The sequence below is a fragment of the Antedon mediterranea genome, chromosome 9 (assembly GCF_964355755.1).
Source record: "Antedon mediterranea chromosome 9, ecAntMedi1.1, whole genome shotgun sequence".
Lineage (NCBI taxonomy): Eukaryota > Metazoa > Echinodermata > Crinoidea > Comatulida > Antedonidae > Antedon > Antedon mediterranea.
This window is the reverse complement of record NC_092678.1, coordinates 16,444,651-16,462,039: the sequence shown is the minus strand read 5'-3', so window position 1 is coordinate 16,462,039 and position 17,389 is coordinate 16,444,651.

Here is a 17,389-nt window from a genome sequence, read left to right as displayed (position 1 = left end):
TATAAATCTTTATTATTGCAGTTAAACCACCCACATCATCACCCTTCCCTCACTGGCATGAGTAGCGTTGTAAAACCAGTAGAGGATAGGCCTACGGTACATCACATGCCCTAAACGCAGAACAACTTTTGTGGGTAGAGTAGGAACCAACTTAAGTATGAATTGGCTCTAGGAAACAATTGAAAACAATTAGGCCTACTAATTAAGTTGATTTAGATAATTTAATATTTATTGACGATTAAATCGAATTTATGATTTTCCCCGAATAGAGGTGGTTTTTACAAATTGTTTTACATTATATAAACATATACACGTCGTAGTGATGTATCGTTACATGTAGGGGCTACTGTACTATTTCAATCGACTAGGACGGTGATAGTTTCAACAAAGTATTACATCGCAATGTTTTACTGTGTTTAGTGGTATATTATTTGTAAAACATGAAAACAATAATAATAATAATAATAATAATAACTGGTACTTGATATAGCGCATTATGCTGAAAGCCTCAATGCGCTTTACAAAGACAGAACAATTTAGAAATTTACAAATTAAAAAGTGGGTTTTGAGGAGAGATTTGAAGACACTGCACTGGTGGAAGTAGCCTGAAGGATTTCAATAGGCAACGCATTCCATAGAAAAACGGATGCCGAAGAAAATGAACGATTTCCATAAAACTTAGTGGATGGATGAAATATATGGGCAAGAAGAGACTCAGATCTAGATCTCAGAGACCGCTTAGGAACATAAGGTTGAATAAGTTCAATTAATATTTCGTTACTAAATGGATAAAGAATAATATTTAAAAATTGTTCCTCTTTGCACCCATCCTCTTCCCCATCCCTCAACCCTAATGTTACATACAAAACACAAATCAAGTTAGTTTAAATTTGACTTAAACAATTGGTCTCATTTTGTGACAAGTTTCTCTTTCGGAAGTAATTCCCATGGTGCTAATTTTAGTTGAGTACATAAATTACAGTGTCTATTTATTCGTTCCTGTAGGCTGTAAACGACATGTATTATTGTCCTGCGGTACATATATTTGAAATCGCCAGTTTTTTAACGCTGAAATTATTATGTATTCGAGAACCATCTGTGGTCACGACCTAGATGGTACGCGAGCGAAGCGAGCGTACCATCTAGTAATTATAATTTGCTTAATATTGTAAATCATTCGAATGAAATAATATAGTTATCAGTGTAGCAGAACAAAGCACTTTTATTCTAAATAAAAACCAAGATAATCTACACGTTCCTACATAGTTAAAGTCACTTATTGCGCATGCGTGTATCAAACTGTAATATGTATCTTTATCAGACTGTATCCTTGACGTTCAAAAACCATTGCTAGTTATCTCGTACGTTGGTCAGGGGTCAGGAGATCAATTATTAGCGAAGGGCGCTTTGTAAACATATTTTCAACGTCAATTTATTCTTCTTAATCATGATAGGCATACGTCGTCCGATATGTGTTCAGTCTGGCGCTGATATAATTGCTTAAACAAGATATATATATACAAGGCCTAATATGTAAATGGCTTAAATTTTATTTCACGTTATGTCTTATGATGTTCGGTAAGAATTTGCACAATCCAGCGTATGGTTGAATTGAGTGAGTACTTTATTAGTAGATATATAAGCATATCTTTGATCGAGTACAGGTCAAATTCGGTGCTTTTTTAGTTGGCCGAAGACTAAACTAAGTCTGTAATTGTGCCACAGCCTATATTTTAGTAACGTCACTACAGTAGTTCACAATATTAGAAACGTATTGACCTAACGTGCTACGGCCTATGTCATCTTCTAAATCATCGAATTTTAATTTAACGAAAAGATAAAAACTTACCGTGTTTAAATAAGTATTTTATTATTGCTAATTGTTAAATGGTGTAGTGAATTGAAGGAGATGATTACGCACTGTATCTAGGTAACTTAAATTGTTTATTTCAACTGTATCTTAGTTACAATGTAAACGTAATTTAACGCTTAAATAAAGTTGTCGAAAAAACAGTCATTGTAGTCGTATTTTTCTATTATGTACATATATAATACACATACATGCGCGTGCATATTTTAATCTTTAACAACAAAACTGACATGGCTATAAAAACATGATGCTGTAGATGTTTATGTAAGCAAACACTGAGGACGATCAAAGCATATTGATCAAAACGTCGAGAAACTCAACAATTCTTTTCATAATTAACATACGTGGTGTACCGTAAACTTATATCAACAAAACAGCATGAAACTATTACATTGGGCCTGTTTCTGCTGAGCAGAAATAGTCGATTATTAACCGATTATTTTTTAATCGATTATTTTTGGGCAGCAGAAACGGCGAAAAATGAAATAACTCAATCCATTGCATGTTTTAACCGAATTTTTCTTTATTTTGTGGGGGAGAATTATACCGAGAGACTCCAGGATTCTGCGTTACAAGTACACCGTTACATCCCTCCCAGTCCAGGCTAATGATGTTTGCATGTAATATTTATATTAGCTCTAACAGAACTTTCTTTGTAAAATTGACTGGAAACCCCATTTTTAGCAACTTTGACCTTTGAAATTCTGTACATAAGAGCCTATCGGGCCTGATTTCATTCAAAGAGGTGTGGAAGGGGAATACTACTACTACTACTACTAACAGTACAATGTCTTTCAGAAACATTTGAGCAACTTCATTCAGGTATCCATGTATCTCCAATAAACGGAATGTACGGCTCATAGAGAATCCAGAAGTACCCTTAGTTCATTTTGGCAAATCCATATGGGTTCCTTTTAAAAGGATTGAGGGTGCACAGACAAGCTTTTCCCATAGCTTAATCTTGGAACCAACAGTTTCAGTTACCCGATATATTTCTAACATAGTAACTTAAATGTAGCCAAATGCATTGATCCGATACAGGGGCCAAATGTAGAACTAAACATACAGTAGAGAACCACAGAAGGGTCTAAGTAGATGACCTGTTTTATTTTAGGCAAAATCCATATGGGTTCCTTAAGGATCGAGAGTGCACAGGCAGCTTTATTCCATGTGCCTGTCTATGTAAACCCACATTGTCACCACTTATATTTCCATTATGGGACTGAATGTCCATGGAGGACCGGCCTTTGGGTTAATTTGGGCAAATCCGTAAGTGTTCCTTAAGGATGGAGAGTGCACAGGCAGCTTTATTCCATGGACCCCGCCTGTCTATATGAACCCACAGCGTCACCCATTATATTTCCATTATGGGGCTTAATGTCCATCCATGGAGGATGACCGCCCCTTGGGTTAATTTGGGCAAATCCATAAATGTTCCTTATGGATGATCGAGGGTGCACAGGGATATTTATTATATCTCTATGACCCCACATTTTCACCCCACATACAGTGTTTCCAATATAGGGTCTCTTGTAGCCCCACATAGAGAACCCCGAAAGGTCCATGAAGGTCGGCCCTTGGCGCATTTAGTTTTATTCTATAGTTCATCTGAACTATTTACCCCATATTAATTTCTAATACAGGGCATTATGTAGCACACCACCAGGGAAGAGTTAAGTTACACCACATAGAGTTTCCAAAAGGGTCCTTAGAGGGTTCATTCGGGCAAATCCATATGGGTTATTTTAGAATCCTTTGTGTACAAGCAACTCTCTCGTGTATGTGCCAAACTATCTGTGGCTATATAAACATTGTGGTCTGTCTGTGTAGTGAGTTGTGGATTGAGTTTGGCCACCTGGATCTGCCTATGCCCTATCCTGTGGACGAATTGGTATTCTCTGGTTCTGATGAATAGTAGTTTATTTTCCAAAAACGAATATTGTAGCCCTAGTAAATGCAACTGTGTAGTGGCAAATCATTGAAGGTGAGCGTAACATGTTAACATCATAACATTTTAACAGTCATAATATTAATTTTATTATTTATTTTACAGTATTATAATATAGTCCATGGGCTGGAGGGGGTTACCGTGCACCCCCCCCCCCCTCCTCCCACAGTTAAACTTCTTTGGTATCATTTTCTTCCCACGGACATATAGAGTGAAAAAATCGATGTTAACAAGAAAAATATAGGGATGCATTGTATGCACTTGCGTCATTTGTAATGATCAGTGTTTTATCTTCAAATATTTTTTGGGGTAGGGGGTAACATTTATCCTAATAACCCAAGAATCCAACATCTAATTAGTATTATCTTAGTAACATTGTGTAGCATACATCTTTTAAAATCTTTTAAAATTTAAATAAAATTAATCGGAACATTATTAAGGTCAGCAGAGGTCAAAAGGTCATTGACCTTTTGCAAAATGCAAATTTTTCCCCAAAATATAGATAAATTTCAATATCGTATCTACAATTTTCAATATTTTTTATCTTAATTGTGTTTTACTTGTGCTTAAGCGTGGTTCCCACTAGCGACACAACGCATGGACGTAACGCAACGCAAGTAAATTGACCAATCACAAGCGATGGCTTATTCGCTTGTGATTGCTAACTGTCTATAACTTCGTTCGTCATTGGTTAAAACGCTTGCGTTGCGTTTACGTCCTTGCGTTACGTTCTAGTGGGAACCAAGCTTTACTGACATATTGAATAAGAAAATATATGTTAACAAGATAAAAATTGCAGTTTATTATATACAAATTGTTATTTTTTATTGCTAAAAATTGCAATAAAAATACATTTTTTGGGGTAGGGGGTAACAATAATAGTGTATAATTTGTGTATAATGAACTGCAATTTTTATCTTGTTAACATATATTTTCTTATTCAATATGTCAGTAAGCACAAGTAAAACACAATTAAGATAAAAAATATTGAAAATTGTAGATACGATATTGAAATTTATCTATATTTTGGGAAAAATTTGCATTTTGCAAAAACGTCAATGACCTTTTGACCTCTACTGACCATACTAATCGTCCGATTAATTTTATTTAATTATTTTTTTTTTTTTTTTTTTTTTTTCTTTCTCTTTCGTGGGGGTCACCCACATTTATTCATTCCTTTTACAAATATATATTATATAACATACATACATTTTTATAAAAATAAAGAACAATAAAATGCAATATAACAGCTAAAAAGGCACTATATCTATACATGTACATAAAATCGATGGAGTAAAATTATGCTTTAAAAACGTACATTTTATGTTTATTGCAAGTTATAGTAAAAGTACAACTATTTATCATTTAAATTTACTTTATATTAAGAAATGTATTAAAAAGTAGCTGTTTCTTTTATTATATCTTAAATCAGTACTCACAATTTGTTTCTTTATTTCTTTTGACCTTATATTACATCCGTTACAAATATATACACACATACACACATTAATATACCTATTTACATTTACGAATCAGTTTAATCTAGTTATTATAAACACATTATATGCTACTTTTTATGTTTTGGCCTTGTATAACATTTGTTTCATTCCACTATTTCTATTCCTTTAAAGTTATTTTCTTACTATGTTGGCCCTTTACATTTACCAGTTTGTTTACTTATATGTTTGACCGTGTGTTTCAGTCTATGTTTTACCCTAATACATTTATTTCTATCATGTATTAGTTTTAGTATAAGTCTAGGTGTTAGTTTTACACTACAGCTTGTACTAGTTTTATATTTTTCTTATTTTATGAATTCTAATAATTTAATTTTAACATCATTCCATTTTATAACTGCTTTATACTGATTACATGCGTATTCATTTTCTATAAGATTTTTTAATTCAAACTTAAACATATTCAAGATACTTTTTGATTCGTTACCCATCATGTTATCTAATAAACTAAGCCTTATGCGGGATTTGTATATACAAAACGTAAAGATAGATGTTAGCTCATTTACAAGTTTATCTTTGGAACCAGTAACTATATCAAACCAATGTATTGGCGTTTCATTAGGAAAACATTCAACAATAAGATTATTGAATTTCCTCCAAACTGGCTTAATCACTTTACACTTAAGTAACATATGTTCTTCGTTTTCTATCACATTCTTACATCTATCGCAAATATTAGTTTTAGACAATTTCCAAATATGTAATCTTTTATTACAAACAAGTATGCGATGTAAAAGTTTAAAATTGAATTGCGCAACTTTTACCATATGTTTCATATCTTTGACTTTATTATTCCATATTTTGTTCCATACCATAGTCTTATTTAAAAACTCTGCTTCCCATTTTACTTGGGAGATTGGCACTGTCTTTAGTTCAAATATAAACTTATCATAAAAACCTGTTTTAACATTTGATTTGAATAATTCATTTTTAATATCAACATTAACTTGTTCTTTCTCTAATCTATGTCGTGCCAATACTTCCTTCCATTCAATAGGAATAGCATTCATGAGCTTGAAGTATTCTATTATCCCATTATGCTTTACTAATAACGTGGGAATTAAATCTCTAAGACTCTAAGATTTTATTTAAATTTTATAAGATTTTAAAAGATGTATGCTACACAATGGTACCAAGATAATACTATATATTTTTCTTGTTAACATCGATTTTTTCACTCTATATGTCCGTGGGAAGAAAATGATACCAAAGAAGTTTAACTGTGGGGGGGGGGGTGGCGTGCACGGTAACCCCCTCCAGCCATGGACTAATACATTTAAAATAATGCGCACTAGAAAAAATACCATAACTTCACTGATCAAATAACGATCGATCTCATAGTTTGAATAACTTTGCATTATTTAGTATACCGCTTGTTCAAATGTTGACCTTTGACCTATGTCAACTCGTGTAATGATGAATGTGCTCTTTTGATTGTGTATGATTGATGTCAGAATGATAAAACATAACATTTGTCTTTTGTCTCTTTTAGATTGTATTTTTTGTAAATTTTGATTGGTCAATATTGACATTTTACCTTTAAGTGCAAAGTATTTTATAAGGCGACTGAATAGATAGATACCTATAACCATACAAATGTATTAAAAGACCAAATTGAACTTCAATAAATTGGTTATAATACATATGTATATAATACAATGTTATAATTGGTCAATTTTGATCTTTGACCCATTATCTCTTTCTATTCATTTCCTATCTTGATCGTAGTCTGATTTGATTAAATACAGCATTATAATTATATTAATAAAAATTATAATGAAATAACATAACTTTACTGATCAAATAATTTGATTACTTGTAAAACTATCAATATCATAGTTTGGACAACTTTGCATTTATTTGTTAACTAATACGCGTATTAAAATGTTGACCTTTGACCTTATGTCAACTGATGAAATTGACCTTATGTCCAATTTTTGTTAAATATTAGTTTTTATTTCGTTTTATAGGTACGTTCTATGATTGGTCAATATTGACATTTGACCCTTAATCACAAAGGATTTTTTTTTTCATAAAAAAAATGTCATTGAATAGACACATAATCATAAAAATGTAATAAAAGATTAAATTGTGATTCAATAAATTTGTTATAATACATATACATAATACATTGTTGTAATTGGTCAATTTTGAACTTTGACCCCTTATATCTCGAAAACGCTTCCTATCCTGATCGATTACCTTCCATATTCGTAATCCACGGAAAATTCTGGTCTAGAAAAGTTGGATGGCAATTTGTCCCCTTTCGGGTGGTGATTCCCCCCTCCTGCCACCGGACTAGTAGGCATAGATGTTTATTTTACAAATAATATAGCTTTACGTAAGAGTTCAATATTTTTATTTTTAATCCTACATGTGAAAGTTTTAGGCAACGATATGATGTAAACAAACCAACTCTCATCGGCCTTCCATAACTTGAACTGCGCTGTTGGTAAGGATGACGTGATTTTTAAAAAGTGATTACCAGAACCGATTAACGTCGGAGAACATTTTCAGTTGCAACGCGGTCAATTCTGTGGTTTGTGGTACTTAGGAAAAATCAATTATTGTTATTTTTTTCAGCAGAAACAGACCCTAGTACCCGGTATTTTATAGCCGCCTTTGGTTCGCCCCACGAAAAGCTTGTACTTTTGTGACCAATCACGGTCGTCAGCTCTTCTGTTGCGATTGTTCTATTGTGTAGTCGTTCTTTGTTATTTTTGCGCAAATTTACAAAATATCATCACAACGGTTATACAAAATCACTGGTATATTTTATTTAATATTAGAATTAATGTTCTTTGCCTGTTGTGTTTATATATATATATATATATATATATATATATATATATATATATATATATATATATATAAATCCAAAGGAAAACTAGATTTGAACTCGTCACTACGGACGAGTTAGGTTATCCGCAGCGCAAAAGCCACGCGCATGACACATAAGTTAGAATATTGCGCGCAGAAAAACGATTATGCCATTGAAAAAAATGTTAGTGAGCCCTCTATTTTGCGTCACGTCCAAGTATATACGGTATACGCTATATACTGTATACGTACTACATACAATGCAGAATAGGTGAAAATAAGTGACCAAAGTTATTGACGCTTTTGCAAATGATGACGTCATAACAATCTTAAAAATTGTTAACCATGCGAAAGATAATTGATTGACCTAGACAATATAACAAAATGGGGGGAAATGCAATACGGATAAGTAGAGATGCGCTCTATTAAATGTGATGAGCTATGCGAAAGAGACAAAAATCCTATATTTTATATTCCAGTGGCCATACGATGACGTCACAATGTCCGGTTAGCCATATGGATGCATGATTTGATATCTACAACTCATCTACTTCCAGAATCTGAAATTTTAAAAATGTTCACCTCGGAGTTTAGAATCTATGACTTTTTAAATAAAGGCATAATTTTCACGAATTTTCGAACTTTTTCATCAAAAACACGCGCAAATGTTTCAATTCTACGTGCTCGTATGACGTGATTTTAAGTCCAAATTGTTTGAAAGTTGGTCAATTTACTAGAAAAGGCTGGAAAAACAAAAATCAAACAAAAAAAAGATGTTTTTGCGCTACGTGCGCACGCGCGCGTAAAAAAATTGCGCTTGCCTGGGAATTTTTGAAATGCTCAAAATGACATGAAACGCGTAGAAAGTTGATTAGAAGTTGATTTTTTGCATTTTGAAATTTTAAACGCGCGTGCGCGCGTAACTTTTTGTGCAACCTGCCATTTTTAATCCATAGAAAGTTTGCGCTTGATATAACTTAAATGTTCACCAAGTTTCAATACAAAATGACTTTCTGTTTTTTATCTATGATCAATCATTGAAATTCATAAAACCGCGCGTAACTTACGCTGCGCAACTCAAAATTTATAAAAAAAAGTTTCTTGCACATCTACAGCTACAGGGCAATCTTATGACAAAGTTATACAATCTTATGTTGGCCAGAATTAGAGATACGCTGCGTACAAAATTCGTGGAAAGAAAGAAGAATAAAGAACTAGATTTGAACTCGTCACTACGGACGAGTTAGGTTATCCGCAGCGCAAACTCCACGTGCACGTCATACGTTAGAATATTGCGCGCAGAAAAACGATTACGCCAATGTAAAAATGTTAGCGCGCTCTCTATTTTGCGTCACGTCAAAGTGTATACGTTATACACTGTATTCTGTATACGTACTACATACAGTGCAGAATAGGTGAAAATAAGGGACCAAAGTTATTGACGCTTTTCGACATGATGACGTCATCACAATTTCAAAAATGGTAGATTATGCGAAAGATAATTGATTGGTCTAGACAATATAACAAAATGGGGGGAAATGGAATACGGATAAGTGGAGATGCGCTCTATTAAATGTGATGAGCTATGCGAGAAAGACAAAAATCCTATATTTTATATTCGAGTGGCCATACAATGACGTCAAAATGTCCGGTTAGCCATATCGATGCATGATTTGATATCTGCAACTCATCTATTTCCAGAATCTAAAATTTTGAAAAAAGTTCACCACGGAGTTTAGAATCTATGACTGTTTTAAGAAAGGCATAATTTTGACGAATTTTTAAACTTTTTCATCAAAAACGCGCGCAAATTGTTCAATTCTACGTGCTCGTATGACGTGATTTGAAGTCGAAATTGATTGAAAATTGGTAAATTTACTAGAAAAGGCTGAAAAAACAAAAATCAAGCAAAAAAAAGATGTTTTTGCGCTAAGTGCGCACGCGCGCGTAAAAAAATTGTGCACGCGTGGGAATTTTTGAAATGCTCAAAATGACCTGAAACGCGTAGAAAATTGATTAGAAATTGATTTTACGCATTTTGAAATTTTAAACGCGCGTGCGCGCGTAATTTTATGTGAAACATGCCATTTTTAATCCATAGAAAGTTTGCGCATAATATGACTTAAATTTTCACCAAGTTTCAATACAAAATGACTTTTAGTTTTTAATCTATGATCAATCATTGAAATTCATAAAATCGCGCGTAACTTACGCTGCGCATCTCCGAAATCGTCCAAAAGCTTGGCTGCACATCTACAGCTATAGGTCAATCTTATGACAAAGTTACACAATCTTATGTTAGCCAGAAGATAGAGATGTGCTGCGGACAAAATTCGTGGAAAGAAAGAAGAATAAAGAAAAAAAAAAAAAAAAAAAAAAAAAAAAAAAGATCCTGACAATAACAAGGGGTTATCCGCCAAGTGCGGATAACCAAAAAAAAAAAAAACTAGATTTGAACTCGTCACTACGGACGAGTTAGGTTATCCGCAGCGCAAAGGCCACGTGCACGTCATACATTAAAATATTGCGCGCAGAAAAACGATTAAGTCATTGAAACAATTTCAGTGTGCTCTCTATTTTTCGTCACGTCTGAGTATATACGGTATACGCTATATATTGTATACGTACTACATACAGTGCAGAATAGGTGAAAATAAGTGACCAAAGTTATTGACGCTTTTGAACATGATGACGTCATTACAATTTTGAAAATGGTGAATCGTGCGAAAGGTAATTGATAGACCTAGACAACATAAAAAAATGGGGGGAAATGGAATACAAATAAGTGGAGATGCGCTATATTAAAAGTGACGAGCTACGAGGAAAGAGACAAAAATCCTATATTTTATATTCGAGTGGCCATACGATAACGTCAGAATGTCCGGTTAGCCATATTGATGCATTATTTGATATTTGCAACTCATCTACTACCAGAATATGTAATTATAAAAAAGTTCACCACATAGTTTAGAATCTATGACTGTTTAAAAAAAGACATAATTTTGACAAATTTTTGAACTTTTTCATCAAAAATGCGCGCAAATTGTTTAATTCTACGTGCTCGTATGACGTAATTTTAAGTCTAAATTGATTTAAAATTGATAAATTTACTAGAAAAGGCTGAAAAAACAAAAATCAAGCAAAAAAAGGATGTTTTTGCGCTACGTGTGCACGCGCGCGTAAAAATATTGCGCACGCGTGGGAATTTTTGAAATGCTCAAAATGACATGAAACGCGTAGAAAGTTGATTAGAAATGAATTTTGCGCATTTTGAAATTTTGAACGCGCGTACGCGCGTAACTTTTTGTGAAACATGCCATTTTTAATCCATAGAAAGTTTGCGCATTATAAGACTTAAATTTTCACCAAGTTTCAATACAAAACGACTTTTAGTTTTTATTCTATGATCAATCATTGAAATTCACAAAATCGCGCGTAACTTACGCTGCGCGACTCAAAATTTGAAAAAGAAAGTTTCTTGCACATCTACAGCTACAGGGCAATCTTTTGACAAAGTTATACCATCATTTGTTAGCCAGAATTAGAGATACGCTGCGAACAAAATTCGTGGAAAGAAAGAAGAATATAGAAAAAAAAAAAAAAAAAAAAGAAAAAAAAGATCCTGACAATAACAAGGGGTTATCCGCCAAGAGCGGATAACCAAAAAAAAAAAGATCCTGACAATAACAAGAGGTTATCCGCCAAGTGCGGATAACCAATTACTGAAAAAAATGACAATGCTGTGGGTATCAGTGGCTGGATCTCAATGGAGATACAAAAATAACTAGATTTGAACTCGTCACTACGGACGAGTTAGGTTATCCGCAGCGCAAAGGCCACGTGCACGTCATACGTTAGAATATTGCGCGCAGAAATACGATTACGCCATTGAAATAATGTTAGTGCGCTCTCAATTTTGCGTCACGTCAAAGTATATACGGTATACACTATATTCTGTATACGTACTACATACAGTGCAGAATAGGTGAAAATAAGGGACCAAAGTTATTGACGCTTTTGGACATGATGACGTCATCACAATTTAAAAAATGGTAGATTATGCGAAAGATAATTGATTGGCCTAGACAACATAACAAAATGGGAGGAAATGGAATACGGATAAGTGGAGATGCGCTCTATTAAATGTGACGAGCTATGCGAAAGAGACAAAAATCCTATATTTTATATTCGAGTGGCCATACAATGACGTCACAAAGTCCAGTTAGCCATATCGATGCATGATTTGTTATCTACCACTCATCTACTTCCAGAATCTGAAATTTTAAAAAAGTTCACCACGGAATTTAGAATCTATTACTGTTTTAAAAAAGGCATAATTTTGACGAATTTTTGAACTTTTTCATCAAAAACGCGCGCAAATTGTTCAATTCTACGTGCTCGTATGACGTGATTTGAAGTCGAAATTGATTGAAAATTGGTAAATTTACTAGAAAAGGCTGAAAAAACAAAAATCAAGCAAAAAAAAGATGTTTTTGCGCTACGTGCGCACGCGCGCGTAAAAAAATTGCGCATGCCTGGGAATTTTTGAAATGCTCAAAATGACATGAAACGCGTAGAAAGTTGATTAGAAGTTGATTTTTTGCATTTTGAAATTTTAAACGCGCGTGCGCGCGTAACCTCCTGTGAAACATGCCATTTTTAATCCATAGAAAGTTTGCGCTTGATATGACTTAAATGTTCACCAAGTTTCAATACAAAATGACTTTCGGTTTTTAATCTATGATAAATCATTTAAATTCATAAAACCGCGCGTAACTTACGCTGCGCAACTCAAAATTCATTAAAAAAAGTTTCTTGCACATCTACAGCTACAGGGCAATCTTTTGACAAAGTTATACAATCATATGTTTGCCAGAGTTAGAGATACGCTGCGAACAAAATTCGTGGAAAGAAAGAAGAACATAGAAAAAACTAGATTTGAACTCGTCACTACGGACGAGTTAGGTTATCCGCAGTCCTAAAGCCACGTGCACGTCATACGTTGGAATATTGCGCGCAGAAAAACGATTATGCCATTGAAAAAATGTGAGTGCGCTCTCTATTTTTTGTCACGTCAAAGTGTATACGGTATACACTATATACCGTATAAGTACTACATACAGTTCAGAATAGGTGAAAATAAGTGACCAAAGTTATTGAGGCTTTTGCACATGATGACGTCATAACAATTTTTAAAATGGTGAATCATGCGAAAGATAATTGATTGACATAGGCAATATAAAGAAATGGAGGGCAATGGAATACGGATAAGTGGAGATGCGCTCTATTAAATGTGATGAGCTATACGAAAGAGAAAAAAATCCTATATTTTATATTCGAGTGGCCATACGATGACGTCACAATGTCCTGATAGCCATATTGATACATGATTCGATATCTACAACTCATCTACTACCAGAATATGTAATTATAAAAAAGTTTACCACGTAGTTTAGAATCTATGACTGTTTAAAAAAAGGCATAATTTTCACAAATTTTTGAACTTTTTCATCAAAATTGCGCGCAAATTGTTTAATTCTACGTGCTCGTATGACGTGATTTGAAGTCGAAATTGATTTAAAATTGATAAACTTACTAGAAAAGGCTGAAAAAACAAAAATCAAGCAAAAAAAAGATGTTTCTGGGCTACGTGCGCACGCGCGCGTAAAAAAATTGCGCACGCATGGGAATTTTTCAAATGCTCAAAATGACATGAAACGCGTAGAAAGTTGATTAGAAATTGATTTTTCGCATTTTGAAATTTTAAACGCGCGTGCACGCGTAACTTTTTAACAAACATGCCATTTTTAATCCATGGAAAGTTTGCGCTTGATATGACTTAAATTTTCACCAAGTTTCATTACAAAATGACTTTTGATTTCTAAGCTATGATCAATCATTGAAATTCATAAAATCGCGCGTAACTTACGCTGCGCGACTCTAAAGTTAAAAAACGAAACGTCCTGCACATCTACAGCTAGAGGTCAATCTTATGACAAAGTTACACAATCTTATATTGGCCAGAATTAGAGATACGCTGCGAACAAAATTCCGGGAAAGAAAGAAGAATAAGATAGACTAGATTTGAACTCGTCACTACGGACGAGTTAGGTTATCCGCAGCGCAAAGGCCACGTGCACGTCATACGTTAAAATATTGCGCGCAGAAAAACGATTAAGTCATTGAAACAATTTCAGTGTGCTCTCTATTTTTCGTCACGTCTGAGTATATACGGTATACACTACATACTGTATACGTACTACATACAGTGCAGAATAGGTGAAAATAAGTGACCAAAGTTATTGACGCTTTTGAACATGATGACGTCATTACAATTTTGAAAATGGTGAATCGTGCGAAAGGTAATTGATAGACCTAGACAACATAAAAAATGGGGGGAAATGGAATACAAATAAGTGGAGATGCGCTATATTAAATGTGACGAGCTACGAGGAAAGAGACAAAAATCCTATATTTTATATTCGAGTGGCCATACGGTGACGTCAGAATGTCCGGTTAGCCATATTGATGCATTATTTGATATCTTCAACTCATCTACTACCAGAATATGTAATTATAAAAAAGTTCACCACGTAGTTTAGAATCTATGACTGTTTAAAAAAAGACATAATTTTGACAAATTTTTGAACTTTTTCATCAAAAATGCGCGTAAATTGTTTAATTCTACGTGCTCGTATGACGTGATTTTAAGTCGAAATTGTTTGAAAGCTGGTAAATTTTCTAAAAAAGACAGGAAAAACAAAAATCAATCAAAAAAATGATGTTTTTGCGCTACGTGCGCACGTGCGCGTAAAAAAATTGCGCACGCGTGGGAATTTTTGAAATGCTCAAAATGACATGAAACGCGTAGAAAGTTGATTAGATATTAATTTTTCGCATTTTGAAATTTTAAATACGCGTGCGCGCGTAACTTTTTATGAAACATGCCATTTTTAATCCATAGAAACTTTGCGCATTATATGACTTAAATGTTCACCAAGTTTCAATACAAAACGACTTTTAGTTTTTATTCTATGATCAATCATTGAAATTCACAAAATCGCGCGTAACTTACGCTGCGCGACTCGAAATTTGAAAAAAAAAGTTTCTTGCACATCTACAGCTACAGGGCAATCATTAGACAAAGTTATACAATCATATGTTGGCCAGAATTAGAGATACGCTGCGCACAAAAAATGGGGGAGAAGGATGTAAGGAAAGAAATAAATACTAGATTTGAACTCGTCACTACGGACGAGTTAGGTTATCCGCATCGCAAAAGCCACGCGCATGACACATAAGTTAGAATATTGCGCGCAGAAAAACGATTATGCCATTGAAAAAAATGTTAGTGAGCCCTCTATTTTGTGTCACGTCTATTATATACGGTATACGCTATATACTGTATACGTACTACATACAGAGCAGAATAGGTGAAAATAAGTGACCAAAGTTATTGACGCTTTTGCAAAGGATGACGTCATAACAATCTTAAAAATTGTTAACCATGCGAAAGATAATTGATTGACCTAGACAATATAACAAAATGGGGGGAAATGGAATACGGATAAGTAGAGATGCGCTCTATTAAATGTGATGAGCTATGCGAAAGAGACAAAAATCTTATATTTTATATTCCAGTGGCCATACGATGACATCAAAATGTCCGGTTAGCCATATTGATGCATGATTTGATATCTGCAACTCATCTACTACCAGAATATGTAATTATAAAAAAGTTCACCACGTAGTTTAGAATCTATGACTGTTTAAAAAAAGGCATAATTTTGACAAATTTTTGAACTTTTTCATCAAAAATGCGCGCAAATTGTTCAATTCTACGTGCTCGTATGACGTGATTTTAAGTCGAAATTGATTGAAAATTGGTAAATTTACTAGAAAAGGCTGAAAAAACAAAAATAAGGCAAAAAAAAGATGTTTTTACGCTACGTCCGCACGCGCGCGTAAAAAAATTGCGCACGCGTGGGAATTTTTGAAATGCTCAAAATGACATGAAACGCGTAGAAAGTTGATTAGAAATTGATTTTTCGCATTTTGAAATTTTAAACGCGCGTGCGCGCGTAACTTTCTGTGAAACATGCCATTTTCTCTCCATAGAAAGTTAGCGCATGATATAAATTAAACTTTTGCCAAGTTTCAATTTAAATGGTTTAATAGTTTTCGATCAAAATTAAATACGCGAAATTCATAATATCGCGCGTAACTTACGCTGCGCAACTCGGACGGTACCGAAAACCTTATTACGACATCTTTAAGTAGAGGTCAATCTTTTGATAAAGTTATACAATGTTATGTTAAGAAGATTTAGAGATACACTAGCAACAAAATTCTGGGAAAGAAAGAAGAATAAGAAAGAAAAAAAAAAAAAAAGATCCTGACAATAACAAGAGGTTATCCGCCAAGTGCGGATAACCAACTAGATTTGAACTCGTCACTACGGACGAGTTAGGTTATCCGCATCGCAAAACCCACGCGCATGACACCTAAGTTAGAATATTGCGCGCAGAAAAACGATTATGCCATTGAAAAAATGTTAGTGAGCCCTCTATTTTGTGTCGCGTCTAAGTGTGTACGGTATACACTAAATACTGTATACGTACTACATACAGTGCAGAATAGGTGAAAATAAGTGACCAAAGTTATTGACGCATTTGAACATGATGACGTCATCACAATTTTAAATATGGTAAATCATGCGAAAGATAATTGATTGATCTAGACAATATAAAAAAATTGAGTGAAATGGAATACGGATAAGTGGAGATGCGCTCTATTAAATTTGACGAGCTATGACGAAAGTGAAAAAAATCCTATATTTCATATTTGAGGGGCCAAAGGATGACGTCACAATGTCCGGTTAGCCATATCACTGCATGATTCGAGAAAAACAACTCATCTACTTCCAGAATATGTAATTTTAAAAAAGTTCACCACGTAGTTTAGAATTTATGACTGTTTAAAAAAAGGTCTAATTTTGACGATTTTTTTAAGTTTTTCATCAAAAACACGCGCAAATTATCCAATTCTACGTGCTCGTGTGACGTGATTTTAAGTCGAAATTGATTGAAAATTCATAAATTTACTAGAAAAGGCTGAAAAAACAAAATATTTTTAACTCATGCGAAAGATAATTGATTGACCTAGACAATATAAAAAAATTGAGTGAAATGGAATACGGATAAGTAGAGATGCGCTCTATTAAATTTGACGAGC